The 27,039-nt window shown below is 46.5% G+C and overlaps 1 protein-coding gene across 1 annotated transcript in view; it reads left to right on the forward strand.

Annotated features, from left to right (window-relative positions):
• LOC126524303 (TWiK family of potassium channels protein 7-like) overlaps window positions 1-27,039 on the forward strand; it is a 533,128-nt gene that overhangs the window by 148,955 nt on the left and 357,134 nt on the right. The gene's annotated exons all lie outside the window — the stretch shown is intronic.

A 27,039-nucleotide genomic window follows, 5' to 3' on the forward strand; every position in this document is an offset into this window, starting at 1 on the left:
AATTGGACTCCAGGGCTATCACCCCGGCGCTCGTCGCCCACGTGAGGGAGAGCGCCCGAGAGAAATCCAGCAATATCTGGCCAGTCAACCTTCGTCGCCGTACGCGCAGTTCCCACCGGTTGAACAGTCCCTGCCAACGACCCGATCTCCGTCTCCGCAGAGGCGCCAGTCACGATCACCACCTCCTCGACGATCGGCGTCACCTAGCCGCTACACTACGTTCTCCGCTTCCGTGGGCAATCGGCCCACGAGCCCAAGTCGGGGAAACTGAGAACAGCGACCTCCGGAGGTGGGGCCGCTGTCCAACGCACTTCGAAAGATCCTCCGCTGCGACACCCCGACGACGACGATAACGACGACAACGACGACTGCGCACCTTCGACACCTTTCTTCGAAAACCCTGAACCTGTTTCAGCCGACATACTCGTTTCTGTAGATAACCACCCGGTCACCGCTCTTGTCGATACTGGCGCCGATTATTCTGTCATGAGCGGACAACTGGTTACGGCACTTCGCAAGGTGACGACACCGTGGCCAGGACCTAAGCTCCGTACAGCCGGCGGTCATGTTCTCACGCCGATCGGCAAATGCACTGCGAGGGTACAAATTCGCGAGGTCACATTTGTTGGCTCATTTATTATACTGGAAGAGTGCTCTAGGCAGGTCATACTCGGCATGGACTTTCTTCGGGAGTACGGCGCAATCATAAACCTTCGCGAGTTGCTTGTCACATTTTCCAGCGAACACGCAACTCATTCGGACGACTACCACCCACAGTCCACGGTGTTACGCGTTTCGGGTGACTGTGCTACTTTACCACCCCGGAGTACTGCGTTGATCACCGTAGAAACAGACGATGATCCTCCCCATCTCGGAATCGCTGAAGGCAATCTGTCAGTCTTGTTGGCTCGACAGGTTTGCGTAGCCCGCGGCATCTTGCAGCTGTCGTCACGGACTGCTCAGATTTTAGTGACCAATTTCAGTCGTGAATACCAGCACTTCGCCCCACGAACTGCCATCGCCTATTTGGAGCCAGTCAGTGATTTTCCCGCTTGTTTAACTGTAGGGCAAAATGATGGAGATTCTAACTGTGACGTACCAGCCAACAGCAATATTGATGTGAATTCTAAATTATCAGGTGAACAACAGGCTAGCATTCGAAGCCTTTTACAGTCTTGCGGACTGTTTCGCTTCAACATCGAAGGTCAACCAAACGCCTACTGCGAAACACAGAATTATTACAAATCCCAATGAAAGACCCGTGCGCCAACGTGCCTACCGTGTTTCTCGTAAAGAGCAAGACGCCATCCGGAATCAAGTCAAACAAATGCTTACCGACGATATCATACAGCCCTCCACCAGTCCATGGGCGTCACCTGTGGTTCTGGTGAAAAAGAAAGACGGCACACTGCGTTTTTGCGTTGACTATCGCAAGCTTAATAACGTTACGAAGAAGGACGTTTATCCCCTTCCCCGCATCGACGACTCTTTGGACCGCCTTCGAAATGCTCGATACTTCTCATCGATGGACCTTCGCAGCGGCTACTGGCAAATAGAGGTTGATGAGCGTGACCGTGAGAAAACGGCATTTATTACGCCTGACGGACTCTACGAATTCAAGGTCCTTCCTTTCGGATTGTGCTCTGCGCCTGCCACTTTTCAGCGCATGATGGACACGGTTCTATCAGGTCTCAAGTGGCAGTCATGCCTTGTCTATTTAGATGATATCGTTGTCTTTTCGGAAACTTTTGAGCAGCACCTCCAGCGCTTACAAGCAGTTCTTGACGCAATTCGTACTGCTGGCCTGTCTTTAAAGCCTGAAAAATGCCATTTCGGGTATGACGAACTCAAATTTTTAGGCCATGTCGTCAGCTACGAGGGCATTCGACCAGACCCCGACAAAACCATTGCTGTTGCTTCGTTTCCAACACCTTCGAACAAACACGAACTCCGCCGTTTTCTAGGGCTTTGCGCTTATTATCGACGCTTCGTGGCAAACTTTTCACGGATAGCCGAACCTTTGCAGCGGCTGACTAAAGATAATGTTCCGTTTGTCTGGGAGCAGGAACAACAAGAGGCCTTCTGTGAACTCCAGAATCGTCTGCGCACACCTCCTGTTCTAGGACACTTTGACGAAGACAGTGACACCGAGTTGCACACGGATGCCAGCAACGTTGGCCTTGGTGCCGTCCTCGTACAGTGGCAAGATGGAGCCGAACGCGTCATTGCGTACGCAAGCCGCACTTTGTCTCCAGCTGAAAGTAACTATTCCACTACGGAGAAGGAATGCTTGGCCGTTGTGTGGGCAATTGCTAAGTTCCGACCATATTTGTACCCACATGCTAGGCATGTTGGGTGGCTCCGAGAAGAAGAGAACGACGAGGGTGCCAGGACAGCGACATATATAAAAAGATCTTTAGCGTCGACCGAAGTCTTTTGTGGCTTTGTCTGTGACAATATATATATATATATATATATATATATATATACACACACCATCAGCCTGGTTACGCCCAGTGCAGGGCAAAGGCCTCCCATACTTCTCCAGCTACCCCGGTCATGTACTAATTGTGGCCATGTCGTCCCTGCAAACTTCTTAATCGCATATATATATATCATTCATTCATCATGGGTGAGGGAGCAAACGCGAGTTAATGATATCTTAGTTGAAATCAAGACAAGAAAAAGAAATGGGCATGGGCAGGACACGTAATGAGGCGGGAAGATAACCGATGGTCATTAAGAGTTACGGAATGGTTTCCAAGGGAAGGAAATCGTAGCAGAGGGCGGCACAAAGTTAGGTGGGCGGATGAGATTAAGAAGTTTGCAGGGACAACATGGCCACAATTAGTACATGACCGGGATAGTTGGAGAAGTATGGGAGAGGCCTTTGCCCTGCAGTGGGCATAACCAGGCTGATGATGATATATATATATATATATATATATATATACATACACACAGGCACGTACCCACTATCTTTTCTTTGGGGGGGGCCATGCCAAGGTAAGCTTTCTATAAAAATAGGGGGGGGGGGGTAATTTTACTAGTATAAACATGAACAATGCCTACCGTTCGCTATAAAAACGCGTAATCCCGCAAAAGAGAAATGAAATAAGGTGTATATCATAGGTAGGCCTATGACATACACCTCTCTTTTACTTGACAAACAAGGAACATCAAATGGACTCGCGCAGGAAGAACACTCCCAAGAAAAAGTAAACAAGCGAAAGTGTAAAATAAGGATTTGTATTAGCGTTTTTTTTAATTAGGTCTGCAAAAATTATAGAGAGAAACGTACCCATTTGGGCAACAATCACAGTTCATTTGTATCCCTCGTTTACTGCTCTACCAATTGACGTGCCGAACCGACGACTCGTGTTCTTATTGGGGAAGTTGCGTAACGATCCGTGGTCACCAGCCCCGCGCAACCGCGTAGAACGCAGGACGCTGCGGTTCTAGACGTACTTCGCCCACTGCGAAAGGTTAGAGAAACACCCGCATAAGCACAGCAGAGAAGTGGCCACGTCAGGCGGCTCGACTGATGACTGTAGAAGCATTATTCAAAACACAGGAAATCATTCTCCACTTCCGGCGGCGTTTCTTCTACTTCCTTCTTAAACAAAAAGATGTTGACCCATAAATATTTACACTAACAATGGTTAAATTTGTTAATTTTCTCTTTTCCTTCCTGTTTGGCTGTTGCCTCGGCTCTCTCCCTTAGTTGATCGCGTAATTTTTAAACTCCTGAGTGCGTTGGGGAGGAAGAGAAAGAAGTGCCCAGAGGTCACTGGTGCTCTGGGCCTCTCGCTGTTATGCAATTTTTTACGTTTTTACCATATTCGTGAGAGTCATTTCATGAAGGACGAGCAAAAAGGTGTTCCCACAACCACCTGAACAAGGTCAGTCGTGTACTTCATCGCTCATTTTTGGACGACGTGCCTTTGGAAGCTCGGACCAGCTCGATCCCTGGGAGAGCTCCACGCCAGAAGCCATGGACTCTGACAGAGAGTACACCGTAGCCATAGGCCGGCGCATGAAGAAGATGCACCGTATGTCGACTGAGACGACTTCATCGTATCAGAGTGAGCAGGAATCCTTCGTGGCTTCTTACGTGCCGCTTTCACCGTCACACAGCGTGAACTTCCTTAGTTGGCAGTTTCTAACCGAATATTTTGAAAGGTGGCCCCTGGGCAACTCAACGAGATCAGGATAAACGCTCGCAAGAACATTCCTAAAATAGATGTGAAAAATTCCGCAATACTGGAGAATTTAGAGACAATACCATAGTTAAGCGCAATCCCCGTCCGCTACTTTATTACTTACAGGAAGGAGACTGATGTTATTGGGTGCAGGATCACTCCAGAAAAAGGCAGAAGCGGCACGCAGAAGCACAAACACACATCAGACTTGTATTGACGCACATAACATACAGAAAACGGCACACACACGCGACAGTTCCCCAAAATACCTCAGACGACATGCAGCTATATATATGTATCGGTCAATTGTAATCTACCTACAGTTCAGGCGGAAGCGCGTATCGCCGTGTCGGAGACCTCGTGTCCGATGTCGGCCAGCGGGGTCGGACAGCAGGGACGGACAGCAGGGTCGGACCGCCTCGCGGGGCTCAGGTGGCCCTGTGCAGCAGTCGATATACTGGAGCCTCCGCGTGCCCGGTTTCCCTCGGCGGGGTTTGCGCTCGGGAGCCCACGGCCGCAGTCACCGGGTCACGTCTACAGCTGGCGGGGTAGCCCTGTGGCCGCTCACCGGAACGCTCGATCACCCCGGTTCAGGACCGCCAGCCCTCCTGGACCAGTTGCCCAGCGGAAGAGCGGGGCGAGGAAGCCTCTCAGCGGGTGACAGCGCTGACTCGGGTGTGGCGTAATGACGCGGGCGGCGACAGCTCCTATGGGTCGGACGCCCTGCGAGGAAGCTCTTTGCCGTCGATCGCCGAACTTCGCGCACTGCTCACGCCACGGGGCCACGGGCCACACTCTCTCGCGCCACGCTTTTTGAGGCGCCACTGCCGACGTTCCCAAATTGGTGTGGATGATGATGATGGCTCTCTCGCGGGTATTTGCGAAGAGTCGCTGCCCTCTTCACCACCGCACGGCGCACTGTCTTCGTATGTTTATGCTTCGCACTCCCGCGTACCACATATTGTCACAGAGACAACGCCTAGTGTGATTTCCGACGTGGAGCTTGAAATCAAGTATGCGTACCTCAAAAATCTTTTGAGGTCATCGGTGCGCATTCTTGAGATTCACCGCTTGGGATACTCCCGATGTCTCAAGTCAATATTTGCTTCTTAGATATTACCAGCGTCTGTCAAAGTGGGCTACGTGATACACAGTGTACGACCATTCGTTTCGAGACCTGTTCAGTGCCGGAAATGTCTCAAGATACGACACGTGAGCGCTGTTTGTAGAAGTAAAGCCACCTGCTCGCGTTGCGGCGGAGAGCATCATATCACCGACTGTCATGCGTCTTCATTTAACTGCCCCAACTGTACTGGCTCTCACGAAGCGACTTCGAAGGAATGCCCGAAGATGAAACAAGAAGTTCGTATTCTTAGAAAAATGACAAGAGACCAATCTTCACGTAAAGAGGCTGCTCAATCTGTTCGCCAAAGTGACCAATGATCACGAAAGAAGGGTCACAAAGCCATTTCAGAAGTAGATAGCGGGGCACACGCACCACGACCACATCTGCCTTTGTGTGCATCGAGAACGGTAACGGAGCCTACTGTTCATTCAAGGTCGTTGACAGCACGCGGCAAACATTCACCTCCTGCTGATAAGGACACGGAATGGCTTTTGCTGCCCTCTAGGCCCACAGCCATGCCAGCGGGCCCTAGTGGTCCTCTGCGCCATGAAACCATGAATTATAGGGCCAATGAAACCGGTGACACTACGGGCAAGCAAGGAGATAGACACAATGAGAAGGAGAGTGTACAGAAAATGCTGAAGCACCTGGTAGAGTCAATGCGTGTGATTTTCGGTGGTCTCGAGAATCCGGCGGCTAAAAGTGCCCTGCAGGTGCTCGCCCCGCTGGAGCCGCTTACCGCAGCTCTTTACATGCTATAAAGCTTTTAAAGCGGAAGCTTTACTACGACAGCCAGCGAGCCATTTCGGCTCGTTGCGCCGTATGCCGTATACAGGCAGCCGTATGCCGTACGCCATATGCCGTGGCCGACGAACGACCTTGAGCCGCTGTTGCCTAGCAACGCCGCAGCCGCGCTCCAACAGATGGCGCCGCCGTCGCCGCTCGCTCCACCAGATGTGCTCCGCTCGGTTAGAGGGAGAGGTGGTGTAGCCTTGCGGGGGGCTTCGCGTCAAGCCTGTTTCACATGATGCGATTTTCGTCGCACCGGAAGTGCGATTTCCGTCGTTTGCGATGAAAATCGCAGTCGCAGTGCCGACCCCCCGATTTTCGGCTGCGACCAACCGGTTGGTCGCACAGTCGCACCGTCGCACCGATCGCTGCGATTTTCCGTCGAAATTGCGCGGAGAGCTGTCAACGGAGCTATTTCGCCGGTTTGTTTTGGAAAATGGCGTCTCGTACGACAAGTGCAATGCGCGCAGACGTGGATCGTCGAATTCGGTACGTACGCGCAGGGAGAATAAAAAAACTTGTACCGCAGATTGCATTCTCCGATTGCTATGCGTTTGTTGACACGCTACACAGCAAATGAAGTGCATTTTCACGTTTGCTTCGTACGCCTTTGCGAGTTGCCAGTGCTAGGAGGTGTTCGATCCCCAGCAGACGACGAGGTCGTCACAATGTTCTTTTGTAAAATCGCGCTTACGGAGCAGCTTGAATTATTTCAACCTCGGCAAGGGCAAATGACAAGACAGCAAAGCACCCGAAGTTTCAACGTTGCGCTGAACGCGGTACTGTTCAGTTGCATTTTCTTGTCGGTTTTCAAGCATGAATTTCCCGATGCATCTTGAAAGCTTATCTTGCCTCTTATTAAATTTGACAGAGCAAAAGTGTAGGCTATCGTAATGAATTTGCTACGATAGCATTAAATTCGTGGTTTGAATAAAATATTACGTGCATGTTAAGTTGCACCTCTTCTCTGGAGAATTTTTTTTCCTTGCACAGAAACCAATAAACATAGACTATGTTGCGGACTTTGTTCACTTGCTCTGCAAGGTAATTAACTGCACAGCTAGTAGATTAATTAAATTGCTTGCTATAGTGGCAAAGTGACGACGTACCCTCCTGCACAATTATGTAGAACTCGTGCAACAATGCGAAAAGCAGGCAAACGGCCTGTTCTTGTGGGGATAAACCAGTACAAAACGACACGCTGAAGAAAAGTAAATCAAAACTGTGCAGTGAAGTCAGCCAGTACAAGCAGTTCTTGCATGTTCACAGCTGATCAAGTGTGCAGAAACATTCATGCCTTACATGTTTCTAGTAAGTTTCTAATAAGTTTGTGATCACATATATTAGTGTGTAAACCCATATAACGATATCCGCTGCGATTATTATCTTTATAAGTAATGAAATACCATGCTACTTGCAAGAACATACATCACCCGAGGATTTTAGAACAAATTGCTGCATTTCAACTATACACAATATGTGGTTTATTCAATAAAGGACCACAAACTGGGCTTTTTTTGCAATGACAAACTTATTCCAAACTTTACTTACATACAGGCAAGAAAAAGAAATTATAGACAGACATATCGTTCTTCAACTTGTTCACCTGCCACTGTGGCTATAGCATTCTGCTGCTAACACAAGGCGAGGGGTTGATTTGCCAGCCATGGAAGTCGCATTTCGATGGGAGTCATAGGTAAAAAAAAGCTCTTGCACTTAGATTTAGTTCACCACCTTATATTGAACCCTTAAACTTCAAAATACTACTGCATAGGGGGGCATACTTAAGCAAAATCTAACACCAATAGAAAGCAAAGGGCAGAATTGTAAAACAACCATCTTTCATGATAATTCGAGTGTGTAAATATTCATTGCATCAATATGTATTGTTCAACAGCACTGCACAAATAAGCATGATCAGGTATAGCAAGTACTCTGTCAGGAAGCTGGTTCTACAGATGTATAAATGTCAAGGCATGAATGCTCATACTACGTCGCACACATAGCACAAAAAAAACCTTTTTCAAGAGTTGTCCCTTCTGGCAGATATGAGTGGGCCATAAGCAGCAGAAACTTTATTACAGGACATTGTGTAATACCGCTTATGAAAGAATGAAGAGAGTGAAGAGGCTTTTAACAGCAGTAGCTCATGCTGCTCTAATAAGAGGAACGATGAGCAAAAACATTTCTGGTAGAGCACTTAAACAGTAACTTTCTGAAAGACAGAAAATTCCAGGTGAGAGTTGGAGGTACATTAGGCCCACACACACCAACAACACAGGCATACTACAAGAAACACTACAGCCTATGGTGTATTACAGTCTATGGGAAAGCTATCTTATACAGAAATCAAGAATGATGCAACAAGCCCTCGACAACACTGCAGACTTTCTTGGCCAGTCTGGCCTCGCTTTCTGATAAGTCAGCTCATATCGACGTTGGCAAAAAAAGAAAGACTAGAATCAAGAACTACCCCAGATTGCACATTGTGATCCACATAGCTGGACAAATATGCCCGCAAGTCAACATCCACAAATCCTCAGCTAGTGTAAGCCCATGACGGCAGAGCCAGCACGTGGGTGAAACAATTATGCAATGCCTGGGCGCAACTTCCACACCTGGCGAAAAGAATAATCTTGAAATAATGGGGGTGGACGAGTGGATACTATAGAAAATCACAGATGCTGTGCTTGTGTCCAAGGTGTGGTACGGTATGCATTACCAGCAGCACACAAAAAAGACAACTCATCGAATACAGGCATCGGGTAGTAATAACAGGTCTTTCCAACTGTACCATGCTTGAAGACCTCCATGAGAAAGAGCTAACGAACAAGCACCTAGACAGAGTAGGGTTGCAGCCTGCAGCACAAATTCTTTGTCTCAAGAGCTCAGAACCTCGTCCCAAGATACTATGCCAGCTAGCATATAAGATGCAAAGACGGCTACCCCTCCCTTCAGAAACACAACCTCGGGAGTACCTGAACTTGAAACATAACAGGCCCATACCGTGGAATTTGGGGGCAAGCAATTAGGCCAGGAGACTGTATGCAACTGCCAAACACACAGAGGAGGTTGCTAATCATGAAGATGCAAGCAAACATAAGGCACATATAGTACACTGATCTGGCAATAGCAGTGTAACAGTAGTATGACACTACATAAACTTAAACCCCATATAACGTTTCGACAAGTGGACTTGTCTTCTTCAAGGTCCACGTGTGGAAACGTTGGCTCCTACTTTCACCTTGTTCTCATGTTGCTCATCGTCTTGAATTTCCATCTCCTGCCTTCCCCGAGTTTTCCCCAGAAAAAGAAAGACATCTTTGAAGGATAGATAAAATTGGTGCTTGATGCAGCCAAACATAAATAAATATGCTACAGAAAGAAAATAGAGAAAAATTCCAAGTGCAGGAAAAAATCATTACAATTGCCAATCCTGCATGCCGGCACCTTTCAAGAAACACTGTTGTTATTCCAATAGACAGACTGACAGCTTGCTTATGCAAGCACATTCTTCCACTTCCATGCCATTGGGAAAAAAATGAGTTTCCTGGAGGGTAATCACATGCACACTCGGTGATCACAATGTTTTTTCCCCTGGACTTGTATATCTATATGTATTTTCTCCTTTTCCCGCTTTTATGTTTGGTTTCATCAAGCACTAGTCTTTATCAGGTTTTATTGCTGTACTACTTTGTGGTAACCTTTATAGATCACTGCATTTTCACAATAACCCTTTTAATTAGAAGTTAGCATACCCTGTTCTTACTGCTTCACACTGTACATTCTTGCTACATTGGCCAAATAAAAGATTTTATAAGGTATCATGAGGGCCATTAAAGTGACTTGTTGCAGTCTAAAAAAAAAATGAATAGCCTGGCTGCAAATGGCACCAGAGAACACATAGGACAAACAAGAAAACCGAGATGATCTAACAACCAAAAGTTTAATGTACACACCGAGTAAATGCTCGCTTACAAGCAATAGACTGAACATACACAAAAAGGAGAAGCAAAAATGCATGTGCGTTTCCTGACAGGAAATGCATCCATTTCTAAAGGAGGCCGTGCTGACAAGATTAACCCAGCATTTTTAGATTTACAGCTTCCGTAATTTCTCTAGGCAGCCGATCTGCACAGAATGCTAGCTTCTTCCTCTACAATGCACGCTCAGATGTGGAGAGTGCATTGTAGAGGAAGAAGCTAGCATTCTGTGGAGATCGGCTGCCTAGAGAAATTATGGATGCTGTAGATGCAAATACACTGGGAGAATCTTGTGTCAGCATGGCCGCTGTTACACTTTCAGAGATGGATGCGTTTCCTGTTGAGATCTGTATGGACACACATCAGATCTTGCTTCTGCTTTTTGTGTAAATTCGATTTATTGCTTGTCGAACAGCATTTACTCGGCATGTTCAATAAACTTTCATTTGTTAATACACCTCATGATTGTCTTGGTCTCTAGCAGAAAGGCGTTCATTCTTTTTACAGTGAAGCTGTATATGCCTAGGCGAAACACTCATGGTCCGATCCCAAAAAACCCTACTGTAGGGGTATGAGCCATTGTTTAAGGGGGTGTGAGCCATTGCATTCGCCTTGCATGATGGACGGAGACATTTCTTGTTGGGTAGACATAGAAATGCTTATGCATTTCAAACATACATTATATCTGCGTATTATTGCAGGGAAGGGACACAGAGGGGGATGGGGTTAAGACAAGATCATGATGTCATTATTATCACAGCAAAGGTGTGGTGGGCCATTGGCTAGACAGATAGTGACGTCGTTTCTCTCTAGCAGCAGTCTCTCCGACTTCCCAATAGGTTCGAAAATGTGTCCCTGTATTTAATTAAATGAAATGTGCAGCCCCAGTGTGTCACTTCGTAACTACAGTGCATAACTGAGTCATAAACATTATGATTAACGCATTACAAAATACAAGTGCGTAACATAATTCAGAAAGACTTTGGTGGACCCACTGGATTAACACAATGAACCACTCCATTGCACTTTCTATGATGGTGATCTTGCATAGTGCAATGTGTGGCATTCCAAATAAAGAATGTGATAAACCCAAGCCAAACATGTGCATAACCTCATTAAGAAACGCAGACATAACCAATAATACAGAAAGACTTGAATAAACCATTGGAATTAACCCAGTGATAAACACCGGGGCTGCACATTTCAGCTTTGCTGGTTCACCGTCTCTACAGGGTGCATGGGCAGTAACTTTTTCTGTTATTGTTTGTTAAGTATTGTATAATGTTGTGCCAGTAAAACACGTTGGGCTAGTTGGTGCAATGTATTGGTACTGCTTTTTTTGCTGGTTTTTTTCTTAATGTTGTGCCCTTCTTCCTTTTGTAACAACTTTTTTATTCCCCCTTGCATAATACTCCAACCTTGCAGCCTGCGAGGTATATAAATAAATAAGTGCATAAGCACGTCATGCATTCATTTTGTGCGTGGAACAAAAACGCATTGATAAGCTTAGACATATAGTCATTGCTTCACACTTTCGAAATGAATAATTATAGCTTGCTATCGACATTGAAGCAGCCTTTCGACAGCTAGAAAAGGAATCAGTTTTTCCAGCTCTGAACATTGAATTGCAGGAAATGCAAGCAGGCATAAAATTCTGCCAATGTAATCTGTTTAGGAATACCAAATTGGAATAAACATTGAGGCTTGCATTTGTACTTTCTCTGGCTGAGCAATCTAGTTTGAAATGACTCCCATAAGCATGTCGTAACAATGTTGATCTAATACAGACTAAATGCATGACTAGCTTAAGAAATCTGGATGATTGCTATATATTACAGTGAAGAAACTATAATATCTAATAACATTAATAATATAATAATAATATTTATTTCCACAAAACAGGCTAACCGTGAGAGGCGTGCGAGGCTGAGCTGAAAGCTGAAAAATTCTACGGCAAGTGCGCCTGCCGTGGGCCTACGATCCTGCATTACGAATAGCGCGTATTGATATGGTCTTCTTGTTAGAAGTTCCGAGTATACTACCAGCGCGAGACACGGGACAACAAAGTGGACGAGAAGCGTGTCTTTTAGAATGCTATGTTACAACGTACAGGTTTCTACAAAAGTGACGGTAACTGCCCGAAATATTTGATGCGTCGGCTTTTGCGCCTTTAGAAATATTTAGAGAGGGCTCCCATATATATATTCGCAGCGCAAGCACGGCGATGGACGAACCAGGCTAGCGCTAAGGTTGAATTTCACAACACGATTTTCATTCCACGTCGTAATCACACAGATCGTTTGAGGCTTCGTTCAGGGGCACACGCGGGCGTTCGGGTTGGTGCTTCTTGTTGCGTTTGGCGTAAGAATATGGCTAGGAGCAGGTACCACATATGCGCAATGACGGGCAATATACACGCATCATTTCTCCAGAAGCTGACGCCGAGCACGGGTAGCGCGAGGATCTTGTTGGGCTGACACGACAACTTCGTGGCAGCCGAATTCCGAATACTGCATATACGGTGAGGGTAGCTATATGAACTTGTCGATAGGTCATCTTGTAGATTGTTGTAGCGCAGGCAGAACGAAACGGTCATAGAATGTAGATAAGACAACACACAGCGCTGAACCACCTGCGAACAGCTGTTTACGTGCGCGATGTCGCACTGAACTACAGAAACCGCCGTCGCGCACCCCAAGACAAATCTTAACTAACGTTTTTAAATTAGTAAACGTACATATTATTTGTTTCTAATCAAGAGAAGTCAATAATATTATAGTGTAAACGTTTTATTCACTACAATAAAAGAATTATGCAGCGTGTGCCACGAAGCCGAACGAGACCCTGGCAATAAGCAACCCTGGGCGTCGCACCAGTCGCATTGTTGAAATCGCAATCATGTGAAATGAGCCCTCAAAAAATCGCATTGCGACGCGTGCGACAGCACCGATTTTCGTCGTTGCAGTCGCAGCATGTGAAACAGCCTTCAGTGTATTAGTCGTTATGGAGAGCGCGAAAGAGACGCAACAACGACAGAACGAACCGAGGAAGAGAGAACGCGCTCAAGAGACGCCAGAAGAAGCGTAGCCATGCAGCTCTTGCTTTTGCAATTCAACTAGGGTTAACCAGAGCTAAACCACAGGCAATTTTTGTTTGGCGCTTGTGCTTAACACACAGGGGAGGCCCACTCACCAGCTTGGTCCCTAGCGCCTTTATCTTTAAGTTCACTTGAATTGGTGACTACAGACTTGATAAGGAACCTGATAGTGGCTTCATGGATGAGATTTCAGAGTGTTTATCATCAGAACTTTGAACTTGCTTTCACCGTTGCGCATCCCTCTTTCTTTGTCATCATCATCCCTCATCACACCTTTATGTCCCCGTTCCCCCTTCACCGATGCAGAGTGCAAGCTAGAGCGGGTTAGCTCAGGCCGACCTCTCTGCCTTCTTTCAAATAAATTACCTCTCTGTATATTCGTGACGGCTCGCCGCGACGCTGGCAGATCCTCGAAACCATATACCCATGATATGGCTTAGAAAGGTGAAAATAAGATCACGCTAAACAGCGTCCGTCATTCAACCGTGCAATAATCATTAAACCCATGAGCAATATGAATGTCACCTGCTTCCTAGTCTGGATTTTCCCAAATTGTGCAGCAGTTTTCGCGCAAATTGGCAACTTGAACCAAGAGTCGCAAGGAGTTTAGAATATACAGACAGACGTTAGGAGGTCCTGACAGTAGCTCCTCAGGATTAAATAAAGTTCGTTGTCTGTCTGTCCGTCTGTCTGTATATTCTAAACTCCTTGCGACTCTTGGTTCAAGTTGCCAATTTGCGCGAAAACTGCTGCACAATTTGGGAAAATCCAGACTAGGAAGCAGGTGACATTCATATTGCTCATGTGTTTAATGATTATTGCACGGTTGAATGACGGACGCTGTTTAGCATGATCTTATTTTCCACCTTTCTAAGCCATATCATGGGTATATGGTTTCGAGAATCTGCCAGCGTCGCGGCGAGCCGTCACTCGAGGAAGTAAAGAGGCAAAATGAAAAGTTAAAGACAGCGGGATTTTTCTCCGGTCGCAACTCGTTCCAAGAGCATACAGACCAGCTTGCTACGAACTGAATCCCTTTCCTGGTCCCTGGATGAGTGTAAACAAAGAAAGTTGAACGAACGAAGCAACAGCGATGCGCATGACCGGTGCCATCGATGGTGGCAACTGAATGCATCGGGACTTATCGCGCGGGCACCGAATCGAAGAGTAAACTGGCCTTCACACCCCAGAAGATGCTGGTAACTACCGCCATCCAAAAGGAGTGAAAGAGGCAGCAAAATGTTGACTGCCGAATAGCTGTCAAGCCTCAAGATTGATTTGGCGGTGCTTTAGGAATGTGTAAAGAGTGGTGACGTGGACAGGGGGGGTATGCCACTTTATTTCGGAGGGGGCCCCGGGCCCCCGGGTCCCCCCTTGGGTACGTGCCTGTATATATATATATATATATATATATATATATGTGTGTGTGTGTGTGTGTGTGTGTGTGTGTGTGTGTGTGTGTGTGTGTGTGTGTGTGTGTGTGTGTGTGTGTGTGTGTGTGTGTGTGTGAAGTTGCAAATGGCATTGATAAAGAGTTAACTGTATGCCAGATCAATAAAAAAAATTCCTTTTCACACATTCGAAGAACAGATTCCATAAGGAAACTGCACCCCTGCAGGGGCGGAGTTTTATGGCGCGTCATTATAGACGCGCCGTCCTAGAAAGCGCAATGATATAAAGTACAATAAAGACTTGCATTATAGTTCCGCAGCACTGGCGTCGTGTAAACGTCCGCGAATGAACCATCTTCAGCGGAATACTAACAGACCCATATGAAATGCGTTTTCAATGCAAGATATGTCGACTGTATCCTCCTAGGAACACTTGTATACGATGGCGAGCATTCACTGTAATCCTTTTCATAGGTAAGTCGCACACAATCACGTAAATATTTGAAATAGCGTAGGTTAGGGCGTGTTGGTATTCCGTAACTGAGGTCTTTAGTGCACGAAAAGGGACGAGTGGCCGAGGCAAGACGCGGACACAGCGCTAACTTCCAACAATAGTTTTATTCCACGAAGCGGTACTCATATATATAGGTAAGAGACAATAGCGTATGCATGCGCACATTTGCTGGTTTCTAAACGAATGAGACAGCAACAAGACATGTGTAATGGGAAGTTAAGATCATATCGAAGATGAAAAAATGACCATGCATAGCCAAACATTTTTTTTGCAATTGCAAGATTAAAATGTCATCTCCATCAGGCGCTCCCCAAACTAGCGATCCTTGCCGCTTTAATAATCTCACGTGCTCTTTGCGTTGGGCTTCTTCCTATCACCGTGCACTGTTTATAAATGGGACTGCGCCCATGCTTTCTGCAGTGAAAAGCCAAAAGCCCCAGTCCTCCAGTTCGCACATTATTTGCGTGTTCACGCAACCTGTCATTGCACCTTCCCGTTTGGCCGATGTATTTTTTGCCGCACGACAGGGGCAGATCACACACATTATTGTTCTCACAAAGAACGTAGCATTCCTTGTGATTTGACCGCCAACTGGGCTTCTCAGAACCACAGTAGCTGGCCGTGCACAAGTTGGACAGCTTGATTGGCGCTGAAAAGATGACACTTACATTTGCGTTATTGCCAATCTTCTTCAGTCTGTGCGAGATATCGTGGACGTACGGTATTCTTGCGCGTTTCTGCTTCACTCGCGCAATTTGCGGTGAAGTAAACTGCTCATCCTGTCGCCCGCGTTTTGCGGTCTTAAGGAGACCTTCGAACACAGCTGTGATGATATGCTGTGGAAAACCGGCCTGTTTCAGGCGATCCACTTGCGCCAGAAAACTGGACAAACACTTGTGAGGACATGAGTGGTGAAGCGCATTCATTAGGGTTGACTTCGCGATGCCCCTCCTAACCAACTTAGAGTGGCTCGATGAAAATGGCAGTAGCGGCTTCTTCGCCCTTGGTTCATATGCCCAGCGCACCTGGTGCCCCTGAAGAAACATTCTTATATCGAGGAATCGCAAAGTACCATCCTGTGGTGTTTCATGCGTAGCAGTGAGCGGTTGTAAATACTTGTTGAAAAGATCTAGCACTTGCGTGACATCAAGACAAACCTCCCCGCTAGGACTTGGATCGAGAAGCACAAGGTAGTCGTCAACGTACCTATACACCTTTTTACATTTGAGTTTTCTAATATGGCATCCAGTATCCTGTTTACACGAGCAAGATAAATGTCACTTCAAATTGGCGCAATACAGCAACCAATGCAAATTCCTTGTTTTTGAAGATAAACACTTCCATCCCACTTGGAGAACGTCGAGCGCAGATACATGGACAATAGTTCAAGAAAACCCTGCGTAGATATGGAGATGGTGTTCACAAACTTCAGTTCATCGTAAGCATCAATAGCCTCTTGAACACATACTAATAACTCATCATGTGGCAGTGAATAATATAGATATTTTACATCTATAGAGAAAGCTCTCAAATTACTGCCTACATGCGTCTTCAGGTAACCTATTACTTCTTCTGAGTTCTTGGTCAGAAAAGGATCCCCCCATTCACTGTTAGCAATTTCAACTTGCGTTGAAGAAAAAGGCTTACCAAGTTTTGCCAAGTTCCACCTTCCGACACTATAATACGCAGTGGCCATTCTGTTTGATGGGTTTTGATCGAAAAAAACATTTCAAGGCTTCCAGATTTTTTACTTTCGATTTCGCGGACCAGTTTACTCAGGTTTAATTTCTGACAAAGCTTCTTAAAACGACTGAAAGCTGAGCTAGTTGGTAAGGATTCATTATGCAAAAAAGACGTGAGGCGTGCAGACAAGCCACTTCTCTACTCTTGTGTCCTGTCTGCACGCCTCACTTCGTTTTTGCATAATGAAAGCTTCTTAGCTTCCAATTTCACTTTCCCAAGTGAGACATCTTTCCTGCTATGAAAAACGGTATCCAAAGCCTCATCTGCCTTCTGTTTTAACGAGTTATGTGGGATGACCGCAAAACCACCTTCCTCATCTGCAGGAAGCAGTGCGAAGCTATTTGCGCGAAGGAAATGTTTCACACGTTTTAAGGGCGCGGCTGGCCTGGATGGCCTAGGTCGCAACACAACATCCACAGCTGCTGAGATACACATTCCTTCTTCATTTCCCTCAGCGCATTTTGAAACGTCTCTAACCAAGGTTAATAGTTCAGGAGCAGACAGTTTAGGTTCAACAGCAAATTTTGGTCCCAGCTTAAGGGTTTTCGATTTTTTACACGTGACACAGAGCCTGATGGAGATGACATTTTAGTCTTGCAATTACAAAAAAAAATTTGGTCTATGCATGGTCGTTTTTTCATCGTCGATATCATCTTAACTTCCCACTACACATGTCTCGTTGCTGTCTCATTTGATTAGAAACCAGTACATATGCGTATGCGTACGCTGTTCTCTGTTACCTATATATATGTGCACCGCTTCGTGGAATAAAAGTATTGTTGGAAGTTACCGCTGTGTCCGCGTCTTGCCTCTGTCTCTCGTCCATTTCGTGCGCTAAAGACGTCAGTTACGTAAATATTCATGCAATATATAATTTCTGGTGTACTTGGATCTATATCAAAGTTGTTGAACAATATTTTTCTGTCATCTTTCGAGAAAATTAACACAAACTTCAATTACGCCTTTCTGTTGCCGCAGACGACGAAGCACAACCGCCTATAATGTGCTTCTAATCCGCGAGGTGAGAGGAAAATGTATGATGCTGCTTCGACATGGCAACCCAAAATGCGATCCTTCATCGATGTGCTTAGGCAACGTCTTCCTTCGATGCCTCCCGCACGCTTCCGTGCCGCTGCGTCATGGCGCGCGCTTACGTGGCGAGGCGATGTGCACTACCGCTACAGGTGAGGCGCGGCTCTCATTTCTGCGTGATTACGAGATTACGCAATAAAGGCTAACAAAATATTGTCATGAAATATATGCCGCGAAGCGCATTATTTCTTTATTAAACCGGATGTATTCCCTTCACGTTTTCTCCCGCTATTCGCCTGTTTCCGTATGTAACGCTCAGCCCCCGCGCTGCGCGAGGGAGCTGTGTGGCTTCTGCAATTAAGACGCGGTGACAGTCGGCAGAGCTCTGTCGCGTCTCTCTGCCGCAGAGGCCGTGCTTTCGCAGACGTCCACTGCTCGTCTCTCGTCGAGATGCACCGAAATGTAATCTTCTTCCACGGGTAATACACATTTTGGTGCCATGTACTTTCAAACTCATTTGTGTCTCCTCCCTTGACTGGCTGCTGCTTCTGCGGCAACCTAGTTTGGGTGAGAAATCAAATAGACCTAAAGTTTTTAATGTGACGAATACAATTTGCGAGGTTCAGCCAGTTTGCAGTGTGTACGTTTGTGTTCACCTAACCTCTCTCACGCCAACTAGGATTCCCTGGGTGTGTGTTACTGGGTTTGAGCGCGCTCATCAATGACCAAAATGAATGATTGAAAAAATATGCGGTGCTTGGCGCAGTCGAACAAGCGTCGTATGAATTCTCAAAGTATTGGCCTCACGTGTATTGAGACATGCGCCACGCGCGGACTCCGAGGCGTCGTCGCTCGACGGCGCGTCCAGAGGGAAGCACGCGGCAGGAGCTTGTCTGCATTCGCGCTTCGTACAGCGTGCGTTTTGGCGGTGCCAATACCGGGTGCCGCTACATAGGTTCGATGCTAATCGCACTAATTTCGCCGATCATTTGCAAAGGCTGAATGTGGCGCTAGTTTTTTACCTTAGCAACACTAAAGATGCGTATGCTTTGTCTACGTACACACAGAAATGTGGCATTCAGCGTGTACCCTTGGTAATTAAACAATAACATGTCTTTGGCGTTAGTAACATGTATACCGTGCTATAATAAGCCATTTTTGCCCTGACCTCTATTCGAGTTGTCGGAGGTTATAGGCGAAAGACAAGTTCACGAGAGAGAATGAAACAAGTTTAAAGATAGATAATTCAGAGAGGTCGGCCTAGGGTCCTCTGGCCAGCTAATCTGCGCGGAGGGAAGGGCAACATGAAAAGGGCGCGATGGCTGACGATGACGAATGAAGGGAGATGCGAAACATATAACAAGTCTGCCCACTCGAAGGCTGGAGACGTCACCTGTACTTGACAAAAATTTCCAAGAAGCATTGATAGCCCGAAAACGTCACGTCAAGCGCCTAGAATAACGTACTCTCACAATGGTTGGCTGTCCATGCGAGCAAGCTTCTTCTGTCGAACTTTTGTCGCTCTTCCCCGTATTAATGCAGTCTCATAGCAGTCGTCCTGTGGTCTCGTGCATTTGACACAGTTCATAGTCTGGGTAACTGGTGCGTGTCATTGAGTGTACTTACGTGTAGCAAACATAACAGGAAGGTTGAAATTACTGATGTGTGTGGCGCTACACTCTGTGAGTTTACTTCTTGTATTCTAAGTAATAAGTGTCTCACATTTATTGTTTCAAGGCATTGTACATTGTTATCCTTAAAAACATTCACCCACGATTACGACACTCCCTAGTGCAAAATTTGAGCGCATCTGTTTAGGTGTTTTAAATTTGCAATATTTTGAGGCAGTGAATTTGAATGGCAATGGCAGGGTCCTCTGCGTGGCGGCGCTGCGCCTCCGCTGGGGCAGCTTGTTCGGCAGCAGTGGCAGGCAAGCACTTCCAGCCGTTGCGTCGCTCTTTGTTCAGAAAGAAAGCGTGACGCCCCGTGTACACGAGGGGTCAGGCAAACGTTTGCCTAGTGGCTATGGTGTTGGGCCGCTAAGCACGAGGTCGCGGGATCGAATCCCGGCCGCGGCGGCCGCATTTCGATGGGAGCGAAATGAGAAAACACCCGTGTACTTAGCTTTAGGTGCACGTTAATGAACCCCAGGTGGTCAAAATTTCTGGACTTCCCCACTACAGCGCGCTTCATAATCATATCGCGGTTAATGCACGGAAAACCCCATAATTTAATTTTAAAGAAAGCGTGAATACGGGAACGCGCGGCTGGTGCGGAGCGCATTCCCTACCGGTGGCGGCGCAGGCAAAGAAGCGCATGCGCACTGGGGCCGAAGCCCACGCGAGTGGGCATCGGGGCCAGTGTGCATGCGATATAAGGTATCGGTAGGTGCGCTCGCCGCATGCCTTAGTAGTGACGTCATCGGCGAATGGTTGATGGCGCACTCTAGCGTGGCGCCATCTTCGATCCTCACCGTTTCCTCGATCCTCACCCTTTCATTATGCTCTCCTCCACTTTCCTCTTTGTGCTTCTGTTGTACCCTCCTGCACTTTCCCCATCGCGCTCTTTTCGCTTTTGCCGCCTTTCATCCTTATCTGCGCTTCGTGTTCTCTCGTCTCGGGCGGCACTGCGCTTTCCTCCTCATCCACTCGCCGTACTCTCATCCTCGCGCTCCGTTCGCTGTCGCCGTCTCCCGTGCTGCGCTGTGCTCCGTGTTCGTTCTGCCGGTTACGCCGACGCCTAGGCCGACGCTCAACGCAGGAATGCGCGCTGCGCTGTAAAAATCGCGTCATAGTTGATGCTGACTGAAAAGTTCACCGACGACTACTACATTCCTGATACCACGTTAGCTTTATGATTGCATTTGGAAAGAAATAAAGTTTACAATTACTGTATGAAATTACAACGAACCGTTAATTTGGAAGTGGAATCGTGTTTCAGTTTAGTTTCAGTTTATTATTCTTTAAATGCAATGAATTTGGTAAGATGCAATATGCAGACAAGGTTATTCAAGGTTACACAATATACAAGGTGTTGAATATTTTCTTAAGATGTGCTTTATAATATTTTTTCGGTGATTCAAAATAATTGAATGAAGGGACGTAGAAGAAAACTCAGGATATTTATTGGATGCTGTAGGCAAAATACCTGTTAAGGGCGTACGCACCATCGGAGCAACGCGCGCCGTCGGTGGCAGAACGCAGCTGCGATGGAGCGGCCACAGAAGCGACCCGCTGCGGCAGTCACGTGACAGCCACGAAAATCTTGCCTCCTCTCTGCGTGTAGGTGCGAGACGTCGCGTGCTTTTTCCTTCGTGTGCTGATTGATCGGCGCTGTATTTACGTTGCTCGTTTTTCACGCGAGGTATGTCTTATGAAGATGGCGACGTCGTTGCCACTAATCGTAATCTGGTTGGTGTGCTCAAGTCTTTGAACGCGTTCTAAAGGAAAGGTGAATGAGATGCTGGGTGTTGCCTCCGCGTCCTCGTATTCAGGGTCCGTCTTCTCGTACAGAATCGGATATGGCGCACTCTCTCCAAATACCTTTCCATAGGGGTGTCTCGGTTTAGACTCATGATTGTAAAAAAAAAAAAAAATACACAGAAGCAAACCTTAAGAATCGGAACATGCGCAAGCAAAAGCTGACGCGAGCAGACGATAGCACGAAACGAACACACCGGCTCAAACCAGATGAGTCGAGCGGTCGGGTGAAACCAGCTTCCCTCGCTGACGTCACTGAAGGTGATGGTGGTGAAAAGCATAGGGGCCGCTCTCATTGGTCTCCGGTGTTCGCGGCTCGGTTGCCACCGCGGAAAGCCGCGAGAGATCGGCCCAGGACCGATGCATCCCGTGGCAAGACGCATAGAGTAAAAGCAGGCTTACCGAGTGGCTGTGGTGGCGTCCCAGTCGGGCAGCCTCCTCGCTTCCAACAAAGAGCAGGCGCAATGACCTGGACTGCAGACGAGGTACCTGGATTTCACGGAAGCGGGCACAACGTGTAGCGACGGATAGTCGCTACAAGGGCTGCCCCCTTGAATGCCGGAGGCTAAGGTTTCAATGGCGGAAGGAATGAAGCGTTCAAGACAGGCTGTTCTCACGTGGTCGCACAACATTGTCTAAGCTTTGTCGCGTACGTCAATGTTCAAGGTATTCTCTGAACGCGAAACCACACGAATGGTGCCTTCATCGGAAGGAGTCAATGGTGGCGCGTGACAGAGTTGCGCCTCATGAAGACGTGCGTGGTTGTGTGCCCTCGTAGCGACCGTCCATCACTAAACGCCTTTAGACTATGCGCGATGCTACGCCTACGCTCTTAATACATATCACTATTTCTGTACTCGTAGACAGCTTTCTGTGGCTATGAATTGAAAGCTACGAAGGCAAAGCTCGCACAAGTGCTTATGAAAACAGTCTCGCGTTTTCATCCTCGTTAGTTTAAGCTGAGGAAGATAAACGATACACACCTTGTTAGCAACAATAACACGAAACACACATCTGAATGTAAAAAAAAAAAAATATTTATTTTGCGGTTTTTCCCTTCGGAGTCTAGGCAAACGCAAAACGGTCGCACGGGAAAGTTACGCCGATTCAGCGTCTGTTCCGAGTAGCCAAAAAGCACTGTCAAATGCTGCCGGACTACTTGGCGCGGTAACACATGTGGAGAACCTCCGCCCCCGTAGCTTTCCTTTCATAGCCACAGAAAGTTGTCCGCGAGTATAGTATCCAAGTACAGTAAAAGAGTCCTCTCTGGCTCAACAGTGGAGTCACAAGTTGTTGAATTGCAGTTGCTGGCATTTCATTAACTGTGCTGCAAGGAAAGGATTGTCTCCGATATTAACCCATGATAAGATGAACTGGACTAGAGACTTCGGGTAAGGCCGAAAGTTAGAAAGGTTCCACGGTCCAGGTGCTTTGCTTACAATCACCTCATCTAGCGATTCGGTACAATTTTTTGATGACGCATCCGAGTTATGAGGTAGGCTGATGTCAGCTTTTTTTGGCACCTTTAAGGAAGGCACTGTTCTTACTTCATTACCTGCTTTAGTCAGCGGGATAAGAACTACGCACATCTTTAAATCTTGACTATGACACAATAGTGTGAAGTCCGGACGTAATTTTAGCGTGGATCAAGCCGGATGATGTATGTTCTTGGTGGACAGAGCTGATGGTGGTATCAGCAGTTGCAGATGACCGCAAATAAGTTTTTGGGGTGCTTTCATTATACTTTTTTTTTTTTAAATTGGTTGGGACGAGCGGAAACTGCAGTGTATGACAGTGTTTTTGGTGTTTATGTAATTACAAAATCACTAAATGTACCTCTTATTATGCGTTTATTGGCGCTCAACGAGCTTCGACGCTGTTCCATTTTTTCTCTTTTCTCTGGTACAAAATAATTGGTCATGGCATCAATTATAATGGAACGGTCGGCAATTCGCAAGAAATATGTCATCGCTATGTTGAACTTGCTTAACTGGGATAAACGAACTTAATATACAGCACAGAATTCTACGTAATGACCAAGGTAATGCAAAGACGACGATAATTTCTCTTTAAGCTTGCAATGGCAAAATAAAGTTTATTGTTTTTAGACAATAATGCAGGAGGAAGTTGCCGGGCAATACGTTGTACATGATCTTTCCATTTTTACCGTGAAGCCGCCTATGGCTAGGATCTGGAAAAACTGTGCACGAGATATTCACAAAAACAATGCGTCGGAGCGATGAACGCTGTTGCGCAAACGCTATTCTATGAAGATGCATACCGGAACGTCAGTGAATATGTATGAAGTAAAAAAATAAAGAGTAAGAAAATTAATAAAAAATAAAAGCAAGAAAGAATAAAAAGAAAAATCAAAAATAGAAAAAAAACACATGAAACAAACAACGAAGTTCTGTGTGTGGGCCTTTCTTCAAGCATAATAGCATAACAACCATGAAGAACTTAATATAGCTATTGAGCAATACAGCTTCGCTGGTCTTACATCTTCGCATAATGGAAGGGCTCTGAATTTTTCTATTCAATCTGGTGCTTAATCATGTCTCGAACGAATCAGCAAGACGTCTGGAGTTAGCTACTTCGAGGGAGGTATCATATATTACCAATACGGACCCTGATTTCTAGCCCGACTTAACTGTCAAGGAAATGGCACCTAGACTAATCTATACCGGGTGGCTTAATGTGTCGTCAATCACATTTCAAGCTATGCCACGCGTTTCCATGTCACACATGTTGCCACAGCAGCATGTCACTTTTTAGGCATGTCACTTTAGGCCGCCGCAAAAAACTAATAGTGAAATCAGCCATCGCTTAGTCAGACCTTTTGCTCCGAGCAGGACACTGGACCATTTTGTAATAGTCAATGAAATCAATCAATCAATCAATCAATCAATCAATCAATCAATCAATCAATCAATCAATCAATCAATCAATCAATCAATCAATCAATCAATTCAACCTTATTTCCCTTGGAATAGGAGGAGTACGGGACTAAAAGCTTGAGCAGCTTGACCAGGTCCCGACCCCTTCACAGTTGGCAAAACAGCAGGATGACGGTCAGTCATGCACGAAGAGTTCAAATAAATCAACAAATATTAAATAACATCGGACAACACAAAATTTTGTAACAAAGCACAAGAACAATACAACGCATTTGCATAGGCTTAAAATGGGATGAACATGAAACGCAGCGATCGACAAGTAGAGGGACAAAAATTGTTTTAATCCACTGTACTTTGGCGTCCATTAAAGAAATTTCACATAGTGCTAGGCGTGTATCTGTATAGTCCAGAGCAAAATATTCAGCTCTTTCCTTATAGCTGGTTTTGCTTTACCGGTCTTAAGGCTGAAGAAGGTGGGAGCTTGGAGGCAATTGAGTACAGGTAGGTTAATAAAGTTCTGAATCTCAAAGGCAACATAGCGGAAAACTTTTTTCGGTAAATAACGACGGTGTATGGGATAAGTGTCCCCTCGTATGACATCGTTAAGCACTTGCTTCGGCAGTTCGAATTTGGACGGAAATTGCTTGATACGGCAGTGGACCCCCATCGACCTAATTCCGCCATTGATGAATGTGGTCAATGATGTTGGTGAATGACACTGTTACAAAACTGGAGACAGCTATTTCGGAATATCACCGCACCACGATTCAAGAAACGGCTGCAAAGTTCAAGAACAGTGTAGGTTCATAGGGATTAATAATTCAGGAACATATGTGCATGAGAAAGATGTTGCCACGTTGGGTTCCTCGCTTGCCTTCCGCTTTTCGAGAAGAGTTACCTGCAGCCGTAAACTTTTGGCTAAGTGCCTGAGAAACCACGGTTCAGAGCGCAGCTGTTAGGCGCCCATTCCTGGGCGAGCGTCGGCATCGTCCCTCGGCGTCTTCGTAACCGAGCGAATGACTATAGCGAAGGGTGAAAAAGCGAACGCGCCGCGCGGAAGGAAAACGGCAATAGCGAAGAGTGAGGAAAGCGGAGGAGGAGGCATGGCGAGAGCGTGAGAAGAAAAGCGTAGTGCCGCGCAAGACGGGCTTTGTGGGCACGATGGCTATGAGATGGCGCCAGGGTAGCGCGCATCTTCTGTTCACTGATGATGCCACCGATGCCATTTATGGAAACAAAGCGCTGCATGTGCGGAAGTCTGTCTGCAGCGGCTGTTGTGAATCACTCCCACGCGCTGCCTCTGGCGATCTCCTAATTATCGAGGCATTCACGCCACACTTCGCGCCGTTTGCAAAGTGCCGCCCGAGGCAGATTGTCCGCGCGAGCCAAAATGAATATTTTTGCAAGTTTGGTTACATTGGATGAAACATGGATTTTTTAACACGAACTAGAAATTGAATTACAATCGGAACAATGAAAGTTCTTCGACTCCCCACCCCCATAAAAACGCATGCGTGCAACTTCTAACTATTGAGGTGACCGTTCTTTAGATCAGCAAGAGGTAGATATGATAGATTTCCTGCTGAAAGTGGCCACCGTAAAGGGAGACCTGTTATGCAAACTTGCTGAAAGAAACTGACGAAAGTCATCAAAATAAGCAGGCGTCGTAGGCTTTTAAAGGGCGTCTTGTTCTTTCCAGACAATGCCCCTCCTCAAAACTCGCATGTTGCGCAAATCGATTCACGTCCCTCTGCATATGAATCTCTTCGCTATCTCTCGCGCACCTCTGACCTGTGGTCCTCAAACTTGCACTCCTCTACATATGAAGTTATTTTTCAAAAACAGGCAGTTTCCTGATTATGACACACTGATGGCCGAAGTCGAGTCATGGATCCAAGTCCAACCTGAGGATTCTACAAGGATGGCATCCATTCTACGTAACACGATGGCAGACGTTCGTGGCTCTCGGTGACAGCTATGTAACGAAAGGGAAACAAATATTCAAAGTTTCGCGCTGATATTAGCCCACCGCAAGTGGGTCGGGGCAAATAGTTATTGACTGTCCGCGGTATCTTGCTGAGGTGTCTATAATAAACACAACACTCCAAGTTGTTGACCTTTTTCTTGACTTGCATCACTGGAGACGCCCATGAATTAGAGGACGCGCTTTGATGGCGTACTTGGCCAGTATCTTCTTCTTTCCATATTGGTCTACGTCGATTTTCGCGTCGGAAACGCGATAAGAGCGCCGGTTAATGGAGTGACATCGCCGGTGTGAATATTATGCATAACTGTGGTCTGCCATAAATGGGCGATTGTAGATGTCAAAGACGTCGGCGCATGACAGCAAGATACGACGAAGAGCTTCTGCTTGGGTAAGTGGGCGGTCTGCAGATATCAGTCATTCTTTCAGAATTGGCACGTGGCGAAGTGATGGCATTGAGAGAACTCGAATGGCTCCGAGTACCGTCAAAATTGCTAACGCAGAAATGTTGCAATAATATAACGACGATACGGTGGCAAGCGTAATACCGCCCGGTAGTGGATGCATAGATAGTCTAAAGTTCAAATAGTCCAAAGATAGTCAAAAGCTAGGTTTGGTTTCCGCGTACGGTGACCACAGTGTGCGGGAACACGACAGAACGCGTCAGTACTACGTTGAGAACTGGAGTAACAATATGTTCACCATCGCCTACAGGAAGACAGGGGCCTAAGTGTTGGTGATAGCTTGGGATGGAGTACAGAGGCGCTCTACATAACGTGAGTGACTGAGAGCATCGGAGAAC

The sequence above is a fragment of the Dermacentor andersoni genome, chromosome 3, assembly GCF_023375885.2.
Source record: "Dermacentor andersoni chromosome 3, qqDerAnde1_hic_scaffold, whole genome shotgun sequence".
Taxonomy (NCBI): domain Eukaryota; kingdom Metazoa; phylum Arthropoda; class Arachnida; order Ixodida; family Ixodidae; genus Dermacentor; species Dermacentor andersoni.